Below are 14918 nucleotides of genomic sequence, written 5' to 3'. Positions count from 1 at the left end.
AACCACCTAGGGACTTCTTGGGGTGCGGGACATTGGCACCTTGGAATGGATTTAGGGGTGTCCCTATCTGCTTTGCAATTACACTCTCCTGGAGGAGCACCCTCTTCCAGGACACAAAACCTTTTTACTGGGATCCAAATCTCCCTACTCTGTAAACTGGTGGGGGGGGGGGGGGGGGGAGGGAGGGAGGGAGGAAGACACACGCGGCTAAGAGCTCTTGTGTTATTGGTCCCAGAGGAACTCTATGCTGGATTCAGCTGGGTATGGTGATGCACCCCCATAATCCCAGCCCTCAAGAGGTTGAGGCAGGAGCATAGACAGTTCTTGGCTAGCTTGGTTTATAGAGGGAGTTTCAGTCCAGTCTGAACTACACAGTGGAACTGTCTGAAACAAGCCCCTGAGTAGGAATGAAGCCGACTTCCATTCTTTGTTCCAGCAAGAATGGGGGACACAGTCCAGGTAGTAGGGGCCGTACATAATTAGAACCCCAGATGGCAGAAAGGAGCATAGGCCATTGAGGTGGTTCAGTGGGTGGGGTCACTTTCCCGCCAAGCTTGATGACGGTGGAACCCACAGGGTGGGAGGAGATAACCATCTTTGCCAAGTTAACCTCTGACCTCCACTTGTGTGCTGAGGCAACAACACTCCCCCTCCCACCAAACAAACCAAAAGTGAAAGGGAGAAGAGCTGGCCTAGCTGACAGATGTGTATCCAGATGTCCTTTTTCCAGGGACCCAACCTGCTCTGGCCTTCCCCACTTCCTCCTAGCCTTGGCCCCTACTACTTAGCAGGAGCCTTTTCCACCCCAGGACCAGCCTGTCATTCCTGCCAGTGCCCTGTAGTCAGGGCTCTGCATGCTGCCGGTGACAAGTGTTTGCTGAAAAAAACGAAGCCCATCCCAGTTCCTCTAAGATGACAATCTGGACTTCTTTTAAGATGACAGTCCAAGCCAACATTGTCTAATAAAAATCTATTTATTCTTTATTCAAGGAGAACAATTTTATTAGATTCGGGGGTTTTGTTTTGTTTAAGGCAGGGTTTCATGCTGCCCAGGTTGGCCTCAAATTTGCTGCGCAGCCAAGGATGACCTTGAACTCCTGATTCTTCTGCCTCTGCCTCTTGAGTGCTGAGATGACTGACGTGTCAGTGCGTTCCACTCTGGGGACTGAACACGGGGCTTCCTAAGTGTTAAGCACTCTCCCAGCTGGGCCACGTGACTAGTTAATAAATAGTTAACGCTTTTGAGTCATGTCAGTGTGCACAGCTGTGCATGGCAGGCCGCCATCCTATTTTTTAGGTCTTTGCCTTTCAAATGTGAAAAGATGGCAGGGCCATGTCTGGAGTGTGAGCACTGGAGGTGGGTAGGTACGGGGAGCCCTCCACTCTAGCTTCCTAGGGCAGTGATCCATGAGCTAGCATAGATGCAGACAGCTGGAGGCTGGAGGTTCTCTAAGTCTAGTGAGAGGGTTCCTTTGACTTCATACTGAATGGCCCTGTCAAGAACTCCAGCCATTTTTCCTCCAGTGAACAGGCCAGACTAGAAAATTCCATGCAGGGTCATCAACCGAGAGAACACGTCCTTGAGAAATGCTGCGCATGACAGATAAATACTTATCTGTCCCCAAGGACCTGAAGATGAGGGAAGCCCAGGGAGTGTGAAGTTGGGAAGGACATGAAAGCTACAGCCTAGACAAACCCCTGGGTTTCCCTGCAACCTGAGCTAACCATCCCAGGCTTGCAGCTGACTTTACTGTGGCGGATGCAGCCTGACTGGAGAGAGAAGCATGCACAGAAGAATCCCATTCACCTTCTGTGTAGCCCTCGCCACAGTCACCTCTCCCTTGCCCCCTCCCTCTTTGCTTGATCTAAAGATCAATTCTAGGGACTTGTACATACTAAACAGGCATTCTTTTTTAAAATTATTTATTTTATGTGCATTGGTGTTTTGCTTGCATGTATGTCTGTGTGAGGATATCAAATTTTGAAGTTACAGACAGTTGTGAGCTGCCATATGGGTGTTGGGAATTGAACCCAAGTCCTCTGCAAGAGCAGTCAGTGTTCTTAACCTCTGAGCTATCTCTCCAGCCCCCTAAACAGGCATTCTAACACACTAAAAAAAATTTTTTTTTTTTGGATTTTCGAGACAGGGTTTCTCCGTAGCTTTTGGTTCCTGTCCTGGAACTAGCTCTTGTAGACCAGGCTGGCCTCGAACTCCCAGAGATCCGCCTGCCTCTGCCTCCCGAGTGCTGGGATTAAAGGCATGTGCCACCACCGCCCGGCTGTTTGTTTGTTTTTGACAGGGTTTCTTTGTATACCCCTGGCTATCCTAGAATAATCCCCACTGTAGACCAGTCTGGCTTCGAATTTACAGAAATCCACCTGCTTCTGCCTCCCGAGTGCTAGGATTGAAAGTGTGCACACCACCACCACCCAGCTGAGATGAGTTCTTGTTATATCACCCAGGTTAGGTTTTAAATTTGCTGTTTTCCTGCCTGGTCCTCCCAAGCAGCGGAGATTTCCCAATTAGAGTCTAGATTACGTTGGGTTTGTTTATTTGCCATGCAGTGATAAGAAGATGGCATGGGATCTGGGGCCTGGGGCATGCTTAAGTAGCCCTGTCCCACTGAGCTGTACCCCAGCCCTCCTCATTTTAAAGCTGTGTGTGGTGACACGCCTATAATCACAGCACTTCAGAATCAGAGGCAGGGAAACCTCAGAGAGTTCAAGACAACCCTGGTCTACACAGTGAATTCCATAACAACCAGAGCTATGTAGTGAGACTATCTAAACAACATGGCAAACACAGACAGACACAACTCAAGCCTTGCCAGGACCTACTGATCTACTAGACCCTTCTCTGACCTGTATCTTGATGTCAAGAGAAAGAAGCTCTTTCCAAACCCAAGTTTGGGCTGCAAATGACCACAGTCCCCACCTTTCCCCACTGTGTAGCTCCAGCCTGTCTGCAGAAGTCAGAGAAGAGGAGAGTCTTGGAGATGTCAGGTTTTACTCTTAGGTACTCCTTCCCTAGCACCCCTCCAGACGTAAGCTATAGACTTCCACGATTGCAGACTTGCTTATTTATTGAAAAGAGAGCTTGCTGGGTGAATATACAGGATCTTGCAGGGAACTACATCCTTTCGAAGGATAAGGTGGGCAAGAAGAGAAAAAACTGGACCGTCTCAGGTAAGAAGACAGAATGCTGAGGATGGAACTGGGTCAGAGCCTGAGGGTTTCGTAGGCCCTCTATTTCCATCGGGTGAGTCCCCTAGGGGCACTGTTCTGAGGCTGATGGGAAAGGTTCAGGGCCCACGAAGAGCCTGCTTCCAGATCCATGGGCGATCTTGTTCTGCTTCAGGGAGGAAGAGACCTAGAAGGAAACAGTGAGTTGATGTGCTCTCGAGTACAAGAGGCTGCTAGTGCTAGGAACAGGCTGAGCTCACCCAGTCCAGCCCTTGCATCAGCTGCAGGGCTGACTGCCAGGCCTTGGAAATGAAGGCAGAGATCTCCCAGGAGCTCCCAGCACCTCTTGCTCTTGGTGAGAAGATAGCAAAGAGGAGCGGACAAGTCAGGGGCTCTTTAGTCACTCCAAGTCACTCACCTGCCTAGCTCTCAGGGAACCAGGCAGCGAGGTCTCCATGCTGGAAACCTTCCTAAAGCTGGTGATGCCTCTCAGGCTGAGCTGGGAACTTTGGGACTGGTTCCTCCCTAGCTCGTGACTCTTTAAGTTTATTTTGTTTTGTTAGAGCTACTCTGATGGCTGGGCATGCAGCTTGGTGATAAAGTGCTCATTTGGCATGCACAAGGCCCTGGGTTCAACACCCGATACAACAACAACGACAACAAAAACCTCAAACCCAACAGTAACAAAGCCTCGAACAACAGTGGCCAACGCTACAACATAGGCAGAAAATTAGTCAGGGAGGCTTCTGATGTGGTTTATGGCTGCTGGATACACTGGGAGATTCACAGAGACATCTGGTTCCAGTTTCAGCCTCCAGCCAAGCAGTCAGTGGCCATGCCGACTTCCTTCTAACATTGGGCTGGGCTCAGGTCTTCCTATCTACCCACTTCTACCAGGACTCTACCCTTTCCCCAGCCACTTCTCTGAGTGGCCCTCCATTCACTTTCTTGACCTCTCCTAGCATCCCTAGCTGTCCAGACCTGTGGGTACTTGAATATGCATGCCCTGTTCTGGAGAGTACAACCTGTGCAAACCACTCCCACCCTTCTCAGGCTTGGTGAGGTAGAGGCTACTGGAAGAGCATCTAAAGAAAGCCCAACTGGCTGCATGGTGGTGACCTATAACCCAGCACTCAGGAGGCAGAGGCAGGCAGATCTCAGAGTTAGCCCAGCTGATCTACAGAGCTAGTTCCAGGATAGCCAGGGCTATCCAGAGAAACCCTGTTTCAAAAAACAAAAGATAAACAAACAAAAGAAAGTCCAACTGAGCTGGGCAGTGGTGGCGCACATCTTTAATCCCAGCACTCAGGAGGCAAAGGCAGGTGGATCTCTGTGAGTTCTAGGCCAGCCTGGTCTACAAGAGCTAGTTCCGGGACAGGCACCAAAGCTACAGAGAAACCCTGTCTCAAGGAAAAAGAAAGGGAAGGAAGGAAGGAAGGAAGGAAAGAAAGCCCAACTGTCTCCACCCCAACCTCGAACCAATCCCTGGAACTACCTGGAACTACCGGAACCTTCATATTTGTTATTAGAGGTTGCAGGTCTATGGTATTACATGGAAAAGGTCATGCTGTGATCCCAGCACTTGGACAATGGAGGCAGGATGATCAGAAGTTAGATCAGGGTCACCCTCTGCTACATAGCATGTTCAAGGCCAACCTTGGCCACACGAGATCCTGTCTCACAATCAAACCGGACAGGCTGCAGAGAAGGCTTAGCAGTTAAGAGTGTGGGCTGTCCCTGCGGAGGACTCCATTTGGTTCCCCGCACCCACATCAGGCAGCGCACAACTGCCTGCAACTCCAGCGTTAGGGGTTTGGAGGCCTCTTCTGGCCTCTGAGGGCACCTGCACATACTGTCACACAGACACATAATTTTAAAAAATTAAAAATCTTCTAAAAATATATAACAGAAAAACAAGTGTCCCTCAGCACCTGTTGCTCAGCTGTCCTTTTCTCCGAGGTCAACAGTGTCACCTGCATTGTGTATCTTTCCAGAAACCCAAAGCTCACCCACATCATATGATAGTTAACTTTTATGCTCGAAGCAAGGCAGGACAAACTCCCAGGCTCTAAGCATTCTTGGAGAAAGACTAGAAAACAACCAGAGTTAAACTCTGTCATAGGCCCAGATCCTGATTGTCGTGATTGTCTCTCCACTTCTAAGCCCTTTAGCAATTACTAGGTGCCCAAGGCACAACCAAACACGGCAGTTGGCATGAGCCTCGTTTCTCAGAGAAATTAAGATGTTAATGAGGCCCAAGGTCACATGCTAGTTCCTCCCAGGGTTCTTAATGCACCCCCTACCTCCCTGAAGCCTCTCTGCTCTGGAAGGAGCTCAGTTCTGGGATAAAATGCCACACCTTCTCTATGGACACCTCAAGGGCAGAGCCAAGGGTCCTTCTGTGCCCCTGTGAATTGGTCTCTGAGCTCGGGCCCTGAGTGGTCAACGACACTGGCAGGATTAAAGGGAAAAGAAGGTCTGTGACTCTGCCAGGGCACCCACAGGCCCTGGAGCTGCTAGGACCCTGGCTCCCGAACACTGCAATCTCTGACCCACATGCCATTAGATTGTCTTTTCCCACACAGTTGGCTCAGTTAACGTCCCTGCCCTGAAGGCCAAGGCCAGCGCCAAGGGCTGGCTCCCCAGGGGAGAATCTGCAGTCTGTCCCTTGCCTGCAAACAACAGAACTACAGGCTATTGCTCCAAGAAGACTGTCCCTCAGCAGGAGCAGCGCAAACAGAGCAGCCCTGGAGCTGAAGGAGACTCCCCAGGGCCACACCCTCACAACAGCCGTCACCTCCGGGGAGGGGATCTAGGCTGAACCCTCCCTTGTCTGTCCCTGTGTTCTGCACTGGGTGTGAAAGGTAACTTCAGTGAAGAGGATCTCTCTCTAAAAGTCCCAGTGCCCAGAGGGGGAAGTTAGCCAAGACAGGAACAAGGGGAAGTGTCTTGGGTGGAGGATAGGAGCTGTACCCGGGTCAGCAGGCACAGGGAGGAGGGACGAGCTTGCTTACTTCAGCCTGGTGAGTGAGGCAGTGGGGACAGGGGGATTGCTTACTTTACAGAGCAGCTAGCAGCTGCTAGGGCTAGTTTGTAAATTCAGACTTAGTTTTGGGGGAAATATTGAGGCCATCTGTGAAGCAGAGGGTGCTGACCAAGAAGGGAGAACAGGAAGTCAGAGGGGCTGGAATCAGAGAGGGAATCTTGAGAGTGGAGAGGCGTGAGGAACTGGTGAACCCAAGGGGTCACAGGTCACACCCACAGAACTGAGTTCCACTTGAGTTTCCTTGCTACCACCGGAAACTTCAAAGGAGTTGCAACGCTAAACTGTTTCCCTTCATACTTCCTCCTTCTCTCCAGAGCCCCCCTCCCATGAGTTACCATCTCGCTGGGCACACGGGCCCCTTACAGCAGCAGTGCTCAGCCTGTGAGTTGAGACCCCTGTGGGAGTTGATCGACCCTTTCACAGGAGTCACGTGTCAGATACCCTGCACACCAGATACATACACGATGACTTGTAACAGTAGGGAAATTGCCATTTTGAAGTACCAGCAAAACAATTTTATGGCTGGGGTCACCACAACATGAGGAACTGTATTAAGGGTCACAGCATGCGGAAGGTTGAAAACCACTGCCCTAGAGATTAATGCTTTGTTGTGGAATCCGAGGCCCCATTTTCTCACCTGGAACTCCACCCATGGTTTCCTGACTGGCTCTGTTCAACGCCTTGTCCCGCTGCCGTTTTGCCTCCTGATTTCCTATGTGACGTCATGGGAAAGCTGCCTGGGAGAGAGGGATGATTGGCTGCATAGAACTAGGTGAGATTGCTTTGTTTAACCACCGGCCATTAAAATGGCCGTCTTTCACTTCACTGTGATGATACGTTCCTCGGTAGCAACTACTAAGGGATTCATGCTTCTGCAGCCGACATCCAGCCCATCGGTAACAGGGCTAACACCATGAAAGTTCACGTAGGCTGGATGTAGCCTCCACCCTTAGTCTCTCTCTTTCAAAACAGAGTCTCTTGTAACAAGCTGGCCTCAAACTTTCTTCATATCTGAGCATGGCCTTGAACTTTTGATCCCTCGCTCCACTTCCCAAGTGCTGGGCATTCACGTGTGGACCCTCGAGCGACCAGTTTTGTAAGCTGCAGAGGCCTGAAGCCTGGACTCTGCATGAGCTAGGTAAGCAGTCTACCTACATAGCTACATTCCCAGCCCCTTGAAGGATTCCTTTTCCTCACAATCTGCACTTAGTATACTAGTGAACCCTTTGAGCTCCACCTCCAAAATGTACCCAACCATTCTCTTCTTATCACTTGTCCTGGTCACATCCTCCAGACCTTATGTGAGTGACCCGGCCCGCTGTCACCTCCATGGCCAGGTCTCTTCTGTTCTTCCCTAACTTGTCTTCTGCTACCCTGACCTTTTTGCCATTTTTTAACCTCTGTTGCCCTCTTGTCCTGGAATGTTCTGCCCCTACTCTTAGCAAAGCATGCTTTTTATTTCCTTCTGGTCTCCACGTAGACATTCCCATCTCAGTGAGGCCTCCATGGACCACTGTAATTTAGACATCAGGTTTTCCAACATGCCAGACCCTAGGTTTTTCCTCTATGCATGTTTTTCACAGCGCTCAGTCACCACATGTGTACCCTAAGCACAGTTAGGTGATTGTAGCCAACAACTTATTGTGTATTTCAAAACATCTAGAAGGAAGGATTTTGAATGTTAGTGACACAAGAAGTGATAAACATTTGGGGTAATGAGCGTGTAACTATCCTGATTTGGTCATTATACATTACATGCATGTGTTGAAAGATCACATTGTATTCTATGAGTATGTATAATTGTGCTTTTGTTAAAAATAAATAGATAAGTATAGTGGGATTTTGTTTTGTTTTGTTTTTGTTTTTTTCAAGACAGGGTTTCTCTGTATAGCCCTGGCTGTCCTGAAACTCATTTTGTAGATCAGACTGGCATCAAACTCAAAGATCACCTGCCTCTGCCTCCCAAGAGCTGGGACTAAAGGTGTGTGCACACCACCTCCCAGCTCGTGGGCATGCTTTTCATCTCATCACTCAGGAGGTAGAGGCAAGCAGATCTCTGTGAGTTCATGGCCAACCTGAACTCACATAGCAAGTCCCAAAACAGACCCGAGTTCAGTCCCCAGCACCCACATAAAAGGTGTGGGCTCAGGAGGAAGAGCCTGTTAGCCACCCAGCCTGGCAAACTGATGAGTCCCAGCTTTAGTGAGAGACCCTGGCTCAAAATACTAAGGTGAAGAGTGACAGAGGAAGATGCCAGTGCTGACCTTTACCCCCTTACACACAAGTGCATACAAAAATGTGCACACATTAACACGTTTTTCAAAATAATATTAAGCACCACACACTTCTGTGCCACTCACTCTAAAATATAAAAGCCTTGTGAGGATGGAGAATTCGTCTCTATAGTTGACTGCTAGAGTCCACCATAAGTACTAGCATATGGACTAGTTCCTGGCTCACAGTTCAGCAAATACTAAAGCTGCTGTATTAATGTATAAAGGAGGCTAAATTAGTTTCCTAGGACAAGGAAGTAGCAGATAGAGAGATTCAGAGGGCTAATCGATCTTCCTAAGGTCACAGGGTAACTGATGAGTCTGGGACTCCAAGCCCAGGTCTGGTTTAACTGTGACGTGTCCCTGTGGAACTTTCCGTCTCTCCATCCTGTCAAGGCCTCTGTGAGATCACTGGCTCCCCACTGGTTCGGTTTGACAGAGGTTTTCTAATAGCCCCCTGCTCATCAGCCTCTCACTGCTCAAATCCATTCTATAAAAAACACAATAAAGTTCATGCTCTTGGTGTAATGACGGCATGATTCATGCTCAGCCAAGAAAACAGGAAAATAGATTTTTAAAGTAGAGAGTAGAATACCACCTTTTTTTTTTTTTTTTTGGTTTTTCGAGACAGGGTTTCTCTGTGGCTTTGTAGCCTGTCCTGGAACTAGCTCTGTAGACCAGGCTGGTCTCGAACTCACAGAGATCCGCCTGCCTCTGCCTCCCGAATGCTGGGATTAAAGGCGTGCGCCACCACCGCCCGGCAGAATACCGCCTATTATGTTGTCATTTTAGTCCAGTTTTTTTGTCCTAAAGAAAGGTGTGTGTGTGTGTGTGTGTGCACATGCTCCATAACATTTAGGGAAGTGAATGGGAAGCTATGGTGATGGAGACCTGTGAACACAGCTAAGATTGAGGAATGTGGACTCAACAAAGAAAGCCTGGGCAGACTCTGGCCAAAGGGTGGAAACAGAGGAAAATTGCACATGACGAAAGACTCAATTTAGAGACAACAAAGGGCAAAAGCAATAGAATATGGATGTCATAAGGAAGAGGGGAACCAGAGATTCCTCCCCAGGGCAGCAGCTGGGTGACTGGGTAAAATGTGGTGGCATGTTAAGACCCAGAGAGAAAAACAGATTTGGGAGGCAGAAGCAGAGAATCAGGAGTTCAAGACCATCCTCAGAGAACTGAGGTAGTAAAGCCCAGCCTACTGCTCGACCTTGGCTATATAAGAAAGGTGTCTGAGTCAGCTAGCAAACATTGCTGTCCCGTGGTCTCTGTTCTAGTTCCTGCCTCAGTTTCCCTCGATGGTGGATTATAACCTGTAAGCCAAACCAACCCTTTCTTTCCCAAGCTGTTTTGATCACTATTTATCACAACAATAGAATAGCAAACTAGAACACTGTTCTCCCAGAGAACCCAGGATTTATTCCAGCACCCACATCAGGTAATTCACAGCTACCTATGACTCCAGCTCCAGGGGATCCAATGCTCTCTTCTGATCTCTGTGAGCACCCACACTTTCATGCACACAACCACACACAGACACACAAGTAAAATTAAAAATAAAATTAAAGCTTAAAAATGACTTCCGGCACAATGAGCACTTCCCCATCCTGTCCTGTTCATCCCTTGGGCTCCACACCACGTCCCTAATTTGTGTATGCAGGGTTTATTTTATTAACTGGATTACAAGGCCATTGTCATGTAAGTATATGCATGAGCATATCCATGAGCACACATGTTGAACATATTGCCTTCCATACCCATGATCCTCCCTTTCTCATCTCCTGTTCTAGACAGTTTTTTAAAAAGTAGTTATGTGTATGGACATTTAACTTGCATGTATATAAGTGCACTACTTGCACGTCTGGTGCCTGAGGGCATCAGAGAGGGCATTAGATCTGAAGGTACGGGCGGTTGGGAATCAAATGCCATGCTGTGGGTACTAGGAATCAAATCTGGGTCCTCGGGGCAGCAATCAGCATTTTCTTGGTCGCCACTGTTCTGACGAAGGAGAGGAAATATTCATGTACTTTTCATTTACATTTCTCAGATGTCTATTGAAGTTGAACATTTTTTTCAAATATTCATTGACCATTTGTACTTTTTTTTTCAAAAAAAACTTTTTTATTGATTCTTTGAGGATTTTACATCATGTATCCTGATCCCTCTCATCTCCCTGTCCCCCCACAACTTCACTTCTACCCTCTGCCTTGCAATCTCCCCTCCCCAAAAACAAAATTTAAAAGTGAAACAACAAAACAAAACAAAAGACAGAAAACCAAAGAACAAAACAAAGCAAAAAACCTTGGCAGGGAAGCTGTAGTGTGGCTAGGTGGGTAACACTGACCCTTATACTCCATCTTTTAACAATTGTCTGCTCATTTCATTAGACTATTTGTTGATTGGGTTGATTTTATGTGTGCATTTATTTTCTTGAGTTCTTTTTTTATATTCTAGATATTAGCTAACTACCAAATATATAATCAGCAAGATTTTCATAGACTTTTTTTCTGAGATAGTGTTTTACTTTGTTGCCCAGGCTGACCTGGAACTGGCTATACAGATCAGACTGGCCTCATACTCAAAGAGATCCACCTGCCTCTGCTTCTTGAGTGCTAGGGTTAAAGATAAGAGGCACCATGATGTCTGACTTCAAAGAGCACTTAAAAACTTTTCATTTTAAAAAATATGTATTTATTTTATTAAAATAAAGAAGAGAACATCAGAACCCCTCCGGATGGAGTTTCAGATGGATGTGATCTGCCATATGGGTGCTGGAAATCGAACCCAGGTCCTCTGCAATAGTATCTAGTGCTCTTAACCACTGACCCATCATCTCTCCAGCCCCTCTTTCTACCTTTTCGTGGGTTCTCAGGATGGAACTCAGGTTTCCAGGCTTATAGGAAATCCCTTTACCCACTGAGCCATCTAAACAGCCACCATAGACTATGTTTGATGTCCATATCCGACTTCTGTCCTAATGCCAGTCCCAGGTGGGGCTCTGTTCTACCTGACCTATGTGTCAGGTTTACATGACTAAGTCACGGTGACTAACCGAGTCCCTGTGCCAATGGAGAGATAAGAATTTAAAATGGCCCCTAATTTCAAACCTCAGAGGCAGAAGATGGAGGAGGTCAGCCTGGATCATGGAGCTTTGGAACCCACTCTCGTTAGTGAGCAGAGTAAAACTCTCCCTCCGGAAGTGAACTGAGGATCACCAGGAAGTCAGGCACGTCTAGAGGGTTTGGGGATGTTCCAATAGATGTGATTGCTGAGCCTGTGGAGACAGAAAAGAGCTGAACCAAGAAATCTGGACATTCGGGTGCAACCTTCATCTGTCAAGCAGCTAGAAGTTCCCAGGAGTCACCTAGACTAGACTCTCAAACAGACTCGTCTTTCTCAGGTCCCAAATGGCATCCATTCTAGCTCTCCCATGCAGGGGGCACCTTTTCTGGACCTTTTCACATATATCTTGGGTTCTTTATTTATAATTCTTTGTAGTGAAAAAGAAATTTAAGACACATTCTTCAGGCTGGAGAGCTTGTTCAGTGGTTAAGACTCTTGAGTTGCTGCTCTCAGAGGACACAGATTCAGTCCCAGAACCCACAGCTCATGCTCACAACTGCCTGCGTCTCCTTGCTCAGGGAATCTGAAACCTTCTGGTCTCCAACGGCACCTCCATGCAAATGACGTGCACACATAAAATAAATAAATAACATTTTAAAAATTTATATTCTTCATATTTCTAAATATTTAAAAGTACTTTTTATGTGGGGCTGGAGAGATGGCTCAGTGGTTAAGAGCACTGACTGTTCTTCCAGAGGACCTGGGTTCAATTTCTAGCACCCACATGGTAGCTCACAACTGTCTGTAACTTCAGTTCCAGGGGATCTGATACCTTCACAGCAATGCACATAAAGTTAAATAAATTATTTAAAAAATACTTTTATGTACTCTCTATGTATGTTTGCATTCCACTTTCAAGCCTGGTGCTGGCAGAAGCCAGACGAAGGTGTTGGATCTTCTGGAACTGGGGTTATAGACACTTGTGAGCCACCATATGAGTGCTGGGAATCCAACCTGAGGCCTCTAGAAAAATAACAGATCAGGTGTTTTTTTTTTTTTTAATTATTTTTCAAGACAGGGTTTCTCTGTATAGCTTTGGAGCCTGTCATGGAACTCGCTCTGTAGCCTAGGCTGGCCTCAAACTCACAGCAATCCACCTGCCTCTGCCTCCCAAGTGCTGGGATTAAAGGCATGCACCACCACCACCAGCCCAAACCAAGTATTCTTAACCCCTGGACCATCTCTCTAGCCATCCCCCCCCCTTCATTCTTTCCTCTTGAGATAGAAAGTCATGTAGCCTATGCTGGCCTCAAATGCTCTATGTAGGGGGTGGTCTTGAACTTATGACCCTCCTTCCTTCACCTCCCAAGTGCTGAGATTACAGACATATGTCACCATCTCTGGCATATGTGTTTCTGGGGATCAAACCCCAAGGCTTCATGCTAGATAAGTACTCTACCAATTGAACTATATCCCAGACTCAAAAGTATTTCTCTACACAAAATGTAAACCTCAGTAACAAAACCCACAGCAGAAATAAACATTTCCCTTCTGAAGTTCACTATAATGAAAAGCAGAGGAAATTGAAAAATGTAAACAACCTAGAACAATGACAACCTTGGAGGAGACATAACTGAAAAAACACTGGTGACTGTCTGGGTGTCCCTCAGGGGCAGATCCTATGTTTAGCAGCACCAGACCTGGGTTCAGTTCCAACACTGATGCAAGTCCTCTGTCAGTGGCAACTGAATTAGAAGACATGAGAAGACCAAATCCTGTCTGCTGTGAGAAAATCGAGAAGCAACTCATTTGCACCAAGGACCCCTGAGAGGCCTGGGATCCAGAGGTGCCAGGGAACGGCTGACTCATGGTTAGAGCTTCACCTAAAGGGAGGAAGGCCGAGTTAAAGTCTGTTAGAAGCGGCTAAAACATCACCACCCGGTTCCTCGCTGTCCTTCGGGAGTGGACAAGTTGTCCCTTTTCCACTCAGAAAAAGGGACTAGGCTTCTTCAGGGAAATTTTACAGAATGAACAGGGTTTCTGGGCGGGGAACATGCCTCACAGATCGGTGCCCTGGGACCTTCGTGGAAGCTGGAAGTTTAAGTAGATCGTTGACCTCACACCCCACATAAAGATGCTGAGGTCATAGCTCTCTTCCTCTACTCAGCGAGGGTAGCATTCAGACTCATTCCCTCTCGACAGGAAACTAGGGGAAGCTTTTCCAGGAAATTTGGACAAGCCAGGAGGGAGAAAAGTTCCTACAGCTGTTAATACCAGAGGCTTCCCAAGGACTCTCCAGTGAAGCGCCCAGCTCATGTGCCCTACGTGTACAAACGGAGAGTCCAGTGAGTGTCCCTCTCTTAACTATGCCGGTAGACAGTCCCCAGAAGGTGGCCAAATAAGATCCCAAGGCCAAGAAAGCAACCGCAGAGACGGGAGTGGGTCAAAGGCTCTGGGAGAGATTCCTTCAAATCGCAGCAGTTGATGGGATGCCTGCTGTATTTGAGCTTATCGAGAGATTTACACTACCTGGGGAGCTGGAGGGGCAGGGCTGAATTAGCAGCAAGCACATAGAAACCAGACAAATGACACACAATCCTCGAGACGAGGAAAAGGAAGGCAATCCATTGGGATGGCTGGAAGGTGCGGGGACGTCTGAGAACGGTGGTCCTCACTTTCAGTTAAGAGCCAGCGGCTGGGACTCAAGAGTAGAGATCTTGCTCAGCGTGTGCAAAGCCGTGAAATCGATTCCCAGCACTGAAAAACAGAACAAAACCAGAGTCAGTGTATACCACCCACTTTCCACAGAGACTGGTAAGGTGGCTCAGTGGTAAAGGTGCTTGCTGCCTAGCGTGATGACCTGAGCTCAGCCCCTGGTACGAAAGGAGAACCAACCTCCACAGGTCTGCTGCGGTACACGCACAGCCCTCCCAAACACCGGACAAATGAAAATCCAGCAAAAATGGAAGCAAACTGCCCCGCAGATACCAAGGACAATAGGGTCTCATGTACCCCAGGCTAGACCTTGAGCGCCATCATTCCCAGTTTACGGGGTACTGGGGATTAAACCCACAGCTTTGGTTTTGTGCATTCTAAGCAAGCTCCTCTACCTGTTGAGCTACACCGTCAAGCCCCGCCTTCCCAGTGTATCCCTCCTTTTCAGTTGAGCACCCCAGAGTTGTCCTCTGGTGGATGAAGCAGAAAGAATGTTAGTTCCGTGGGTTTCTGAATACTCCTTGTGATTCCTTATCACCTCAGGTTGTTACTCATCCTCTTTCTTCTCCCCGGCCCTGACCCCACCCTCCTTCCAGTATCCATCACACCCAGTTACCCAAACCGGGTTT

At 47.9% G+C, this 14918-nt stretch overlaps 1 long non-coding RNA gene across 5 annotated transcripts in view; it reads right to left on the bottom strand.

Annotated features, from left to right (window-relative positions):
• Window positions 1–3250: 3250 nt before the first annotated feature.
• Window positions 3251–14918, bottom strand: part of LOC121434842 — a 64262-nt gene continuing 52594 nt past the window's right edge. For 4 of the 5 annotated variants that reach the window (XR_005972521.1, XR_005972523.1, XR_005972520.1 and 1 more), the window contains exons 5-6: window positions 14104–14331; window positions 11326–11785 (exon numbers count right to left, since the gene is read on the bottom strand). This is a non-coding gene — a long non-coding RNA (uncharacterized LOC121434842). Of the gene's footprint in view, window positions 3371–11325; window positions 11786–14103; window positions 14332–14918 lie in introns of those variants that run through there. The other variant, XR_005972524.1, reaches the window with a different exon arrangement.

The sequence above is a fragment of the Microtus oregoni genome, unplaced genomic scaffold (assembly GCF_018167655.1).
Source record: "Microtus oregoni isolate MIOR12 unplaced genomic scaffold, Mior012 000002F_ref0000024, whole genome shotgun sequence".
Classification (NCBI taxonomy): Eukaryota; Metazoa; Chordata; class Mammalia; order Rodentia; family Cricetidae; genus Microtus; species Microtus oregoni.
The sequence above is the reverse complement of the archived record's forward strand: the minus strand, read 5'-3'. Positions and strand labels throughout refer to the sequence as shown.